This window comes from Mirounga leonina, unplaced genomic scaffold (assembly GCF_011800145.1).
Source record: "Mirounga leonina isolate KUSES-001 unplaced genomic scaffold, KU_Mleo_1.0 Mir_154, whole genome shotgun sequence".
In the NCBI taxonomy this organism is placed as follows: domain Eukaryota; kingdom Metazoa; phylum Chordata; class Mammalia; order Carnivora; family Phocidae; genus Mirounga; species Mirounga leonina.
Window position 1 is genome coordinate 54,465,018 of NW_023270389.1, and position 6,124 is coordinate 54,471,141.

Here is a 6,124-nt window from a genome sequence, read left to right on the forward strand (position 1 = left end):
AACAGTGTGGGGTGTGTGTGTGTGTGTGTGTGTGTGTGTGTGTGTGTGTGTGACTGAGAGGCCTGTGCCCAGTTTTGCGGTGCTGCCCAGGACGACCCCAGGCCAAGAGTGGAACCCACCCCTCCGCATCCCCAACTCCTGGTGCTCTTGGTTCTTCCCAAACCATCTTATCTTTCCCCAACTCACCCTCTCTTCACCCTGGCTGCGTGTTGGTTCTTTCTGGTTGTCCTGGGCTTGAGTTCCATAAACAACAACCCCAGGTGAGCAGACCTGACCCCATTGGTTTTTAGTAACTGGACTTGCTATCTTGAGGTGCCACCGTTCCTAGCAGGAGAACACTTTGTCTTGCCAATTCAGCTTGGACTCTGTCCCATTAGCATGTTTTCAGTCCGTTCAGGTTTCTCCTCTTCCCCGGGCTCCTCCAGGTGACATCTGTGCTCGAGAGAAGCCAGGGCCCTCGGGCGAGGAGAGACAGATGTCCAGGCCTGAGATTCTTCCCACACCTGGTTTCAGTTACCAGTGCAGCCTCCAGCATTTGCTGCTGACACGCTCGTCTCCGCGTCCGGTTCCGGCTCGGGTGACTTCTGCGTCCTGGAGGCCAGCTCCAGCAGGCTGCTGCTTTTCCCTAGCCTGGTCTGTGTGCCCTCAGGAGCTCGCGTACACCACAGGAAACTCGGGGTGCTCAGGCCCTCTCTGCTAGATCGGTCTCGGGCCCCTTCCACTCCTCTGCTGGTGCGGGGGCCACTTCCCTTAGAACCTCACCACCTACACAGGGTTCACCTGGAAGCAAGAACAAGTAGCTTCTGCCTTCTCATGCCCCAAACCTTTTGCGACACAAAGGCCTGACAAGAATTCTCTAGAATCTAAGCTCTCTTTTTCTCTTCTTTTTCCTGGCTTCCCCCAGACTTCATGCAGACCGGAGGGAGGCCACAGTCGAGCCCTTTTCCTGTTTTCTTCTCAAACCTTGTTCACAGGACCAGGGCTCAGTCTTTTGATTTCCAAGAGAACCAGCACTTCAACCTCAAACCCTTGACTTTAAAGACAAATCTCTGTATCATGAGTTCTAAAAAGTGTACTTTGGAAAGCAAAACCCAGAACATAACGTTTCTTCCCCCCTGAGAGTCAATCCTCATAGAAGCTATGTGCGCCAAGCGTGAGCCTGAAGAGGCTGAGATGTCTCTCCACAGGCGTATTCGTCTGCTCAGGCCACCGTAACAAAGGGCATGGATGGGGTGGCTAAAACAACAGAAATTCATTCTCTCGCAGTTCTGAAGGTTACAAGTCTGAGATCGAGGTGTCAGCAGGGTTGTGTCTTCTGAGGCCTCCCTTCTTGGCTTGTAGAGGGCTGCCTTCTCCCTGAGTCTCCACACGGTCCTCCTTCTGTGTGCGTCTGTGCCCTAATTTCCTCTTTTTTAAGAACAGCAGTCAAATTGGAATAGGGCCTACCCCCAGTGACACAATTTTACTGCGATTACCTCTTTAAAGGTCTTATCTCCAAAGACGGTCACCTTCTGAGGTACTAGAGGTTAAAACTTCGACATACGAATCTGGGTTGGTGGGGGGGGACACCATTCAGTCCGTACCAGCTGGATATCACCGTTGCACCCCACTGATAGCAGGCTTTTAAAGACTAGAAGCCCCAGAAGTAGGAATGCATGCGCTCATTCACCCTTCTGAGCACCTGTAGCTGTCAGGTGTTCGAATGAGAAGTGGAAGATGAGGAGATAGCTTTGGGTGAGGAGGCAGGCCGTCACAGCTCATAAGAGGGTGAGGTGAATCCTCACACAGACCAGCCCATGGCTCCTTTTCTTTCCCTCTGTCAGCTTCTGCCTCTGGCTTTGGGATGGAAGAAGAGAGTGAACGAAGGAGGGAAGAAGGAAATCTTTCTGTACTTAGCTTCTAGGATATTAGACTCCCCCTACATCACTGATTGCTCCTTTTGGTTTCTCTAGCTGGTTCCTCTTTTCAGCCCGTATTAGTCAGGGTTCTCCAGAGAAACAGAACCAGTAAGAGATGTAGATATAGATATAAAAAGAGTTTTAGTAAGAGGAACTGGCTCATGCCAATTGTAGAAGCTGAGAAGTCCCACGATCTGCCTTCTGGAAGCTGGAGACCCAGTAGTCTGATGGTGTAATTCAGTCCGAGTCCAAGGGCTTGAGAACTGGGGGGAGCTGTTGGCATAAACCCCAGTGTAGGGGCAGGGAAGACAGATGTCCCTGCTCAAGCAGGCAAGCAGGAGGCAGAGGGGGTGAACTCCTCCTTCCTCCAGCTTTTGGCTCTATTTAGGCCCTACGTGGGTTGAACGATGCCCACCCACACTGGGAAAGGCAGTCTACTTTACTGAGTCCACAGATTCAAAGGCTAATTTCATCTAGAGACACCCTCACATCACACCCACAAACAGTGTCTCATCCAGGCACCCCTGGGGCCAGTCAATTTGACACACAAAACTCACGATCACATCACTTCAACCTCTTTTTTTTTAAAGATTTTATTTATTTATTTGAGAGAGAGAAAAAAAGAGAGGATGAGCAGGAGGAAGGGCAGAGGGAGGAGCAGACAACCTGCTGAGCAGGGAGCCCAATGTGGGGCTCGATCCCAGGACCCTGGGATCATGACCTGAGCTGAAGGCAGATGCTTAACCGACTGAGCCACCCAGGCGTCCCTAGCCTCAACCTCTTAAGGTTAAAGTGCTTCGGGGCTCAACAGTCTCCTCCTTACCTGCTCATTCTTCTGGTCTCACCTAGCATCATGGCTCTGAATGCCGCATCTATGTTGATAACCCCCAAATTTATACCTCCAGCCCACACCTTACTCCTAAACTCCAGATTCATATATTTATTTGCACACTTGACCTTTCCGCTTAAATGTCTCTTAGGCGGGGGCACCTGACTGGCTCTGTTAGTGGAATGTGCAACTCTTGATCTCATGGTTGTGAGTTTGAGCTCCACATTGGGTGTAGAGATTACTTAAAAATAAAATCTTAAGGGCGCCTGGGTGGCTCAGTTGGTTGGGCGACTGCCTTCGGCTCAGGTCATGATCCTGGAGTCCCGGGATCGAGTCCCACATCGGGCTCCCTGCTCAGCGGGGGTCTGCTTCTCCCTCTGACCCTCTTCCCTCTCGTGCTCTCTGTCTCTCATTCTCTCTCTCTCAAATAAATAAAATCTTAAAAAAATAAAAAAATAAAAATAAAAATAAAATCTTAAAAAAATGTCTATGAGGCATATCCAATCAGCAAAACTAGAATTTCTGAGTTTCTCTACCTCACCCTGGTCATACCTGCCAAATCTGCTCTTCTTGGAGCTGGTAGAAACTCCATTCCCCTAGTTGCTTAGGCCAAAATTGGAGTCATCCTTCACTCCTTGCTCTCAAACCCCACATCCAATCCATCAGAGACTCTTGTTGGTTCCATCTTCGAGTACATCTGTGCAGAATCTAACCACATTTCTCACCTCGCCAACGGCTCTTTGCTCAGATTCCCGTTGTCTTTTTCTGGATTGCTACACGGCCTCTCAAGTGCTTCTGCTCCTTGCCCCCAGACAGCCTATTCACCATCGCGGCCAGAATGGCCCTCTTTAAAATACAAGCCAGAATGTGCCTCTCTGCTCCAGAAAACCCCGCATGGCCTCCCATCTCAAAGTCAGAGTCCTTACAAAGTCCCCCATGATGTTTCCCCCATCCCTGTGACTTCAACTTTTACTCATGTCCCCGACTCCCTCCACTCCAGCCGGGCCACACGGGCCTGCTCACCCTCCTCTGAATGCTCCAGGCACACTCTGGTCTCGCGCCCTTTGCACTGGCTCTTCCCTCTGCCCAGATGTCCACACACCTAACTTCCTCTTCAGTCTTTACTCAACTGTCACCTTCCTAGGAGGCTGACCCATACCACCCTATTTAAAATTGCAGCTGACGTGCTGTTTTGTTGGCGACTTCCAACCTTCCTGACCCTGTCTGATTATTTCAGAATTTCCTTTCCATTACATTTATCGTCTCCTGACATATGGTATAATCCACTGATTTTAAATTGTCTATACTTTTCATCACACTTCCCTCTCTGGAATGTTGTGGAAAGTCATTGAGAAGACATGACTGCCAGTTGACGTGTGAGCTGGATGCTGGCAACTGGAGGCTCCTTACCCCTTCCCCGTCCTTGGATGTGGGTTCCCCTTGCCTTTCCTGCCCCTAGAGGCTGAGAGAGTCTTCTCTATTACAAGAGCTATGTTTTTTAACAACTATGTAACTTTTGTATACATAAAATTTCATGGGAAAAACTGTCAAATAAGAAGTGATGCTAAACTCTCTCTAAGCTATAGTTGTATGAAATTTCTAAAATCCGATATGTCCTGGTATAATGATACCAGTATTATTTTAAAATGTACCTCACCTGCACCGTTCACGTGACTGAACCCAGTTAAGGGCTCCTTATCAACTTTTAGGATGTGGTGGGTGGGTGCGGAGATTCACTCATCTTGCTGCCGCCCAAGACAAGGCTTGTATGGAAGTTCCCTTGCTTATTAAACCTGGGACCTACCAACGGGGAGTGGCTGTTTCCTCCTTCAGTCTCTCCCTGCCTTCTGAGTGCAGGGGCCCATTTCAGATCACACCCAGGAAGCTCCCGAGGGATTCATGAGCCAACACGTGGCGAGCCAGCCCGGAGACAGAGGACACGGGGCCCTGGGAATGAGGCATCTGCAGGGGAGATCCCCGGTTGCCACTGGCCTCTGTATGTGTGTGTGTGGGGGGGGGGGTTGCGGGGCCTGGTTTGTCTATGCTTGTGGACTGCGATGTGAGTACGGGGACACCCCCCAAAACGCGGCTGCTATAAGGGGCTTATTTGAGAAAGCACGCATCGCTCACTGCAGCAAAGCCCAGAAACAAACGGTGGCTCGGTGGGCTGGCCTCTCCTGTGGGTAGTTCGGAGGGTGACTGATGCCCAACTAGAGGCTGAGCTTGAGTTAGGAAGTTGGAAGAGCTGAGGTTAGAGAAGAGCGTGGGAGTGTCCCCTGCTCTGCTGGCTTTGGGGCTCACAGACAGATCGGGGAGCAGGAGAATAAGTTAGAGGCCTTAGCAGATCGCTCTGCAAAGCTAACAGCTGGGCACTTGAGACAAAGCCTGGTTAGGACATGAGGAGGTGGGATCTCTGGGAAAGTGATGAGAATGAAGAGGAAACGGACAAAATGCCCCATGCTTTCTGACCCCTAAAACAAAGGAAAATTTTAAACAGCCATTCCCCCCAAGGTCCTAGGAGAAAACTTGCATTCTTTCTCTGCCCCTTGTGGTTGTAAATCTTGTCATGTCTTTGAAATGCACAGCCCCCAGGAAATAACCAAAACATGGCCCAGAGACTGGAGGAAAAAAAAAGGAGGGAGTAGAGGCTTAATAGAATGCAGACTCCCTTGCCCCAAATCTAGCCCGCGAGCTCCATAGATCACAAGTGTCAGTGAAGAGCCGTGTGAGTGGGTACCTGACTCCTGGTTGGAGTTTTGGAACAAAAGCTGAATGGATACAGAAAGTTATGGAAGGTTTGTGGGAAAGGAATATTCAGAAAGGAATTTTATGTGTCATCAAGCTAAGACTGCAATGGATTTATGCACTTTTTCTTTTAAACGGAAAGTTTTAATATCCAACAAACACTGGTGAAAAAATAGAATTTGTTTTTCTATTAAGAGGAAGAAGTTTTCTTAGATTATTGGGTTTTTTTGTAATAAGAAATTGTAAGGTTTTTCTTTACCTTTAATGTCATCTGCCTAGAAAACAGAGATTCTGTCTTGTCTTTATCAGGTCTTTGATTACTTAAGAAACAGAGTCTTCTCTATTACAAGAGCTATGTTTTTTTAAAACTATGTAACTTTTTGTATACATAAAATTTCATGGGAAAAACTGTCAAATAAGAAGTGATGCTAAACTCTCTCTAAGCTATAGTTGTATGAAATTTCTGGTAGAATGATATCAGTATTATTTGAAAATGTGCGTCACACAAATGACCAAATTTCCTTATCAACTACATGATACTGATTTTTTTCCTTGTCGACTACATGATACTGAACTCTCATCAGATCTTTAACCATGGCCATTTTAAAAGTCTTTTGGCATTTGCAGACAGTTACTATTTTACTCTGATGCT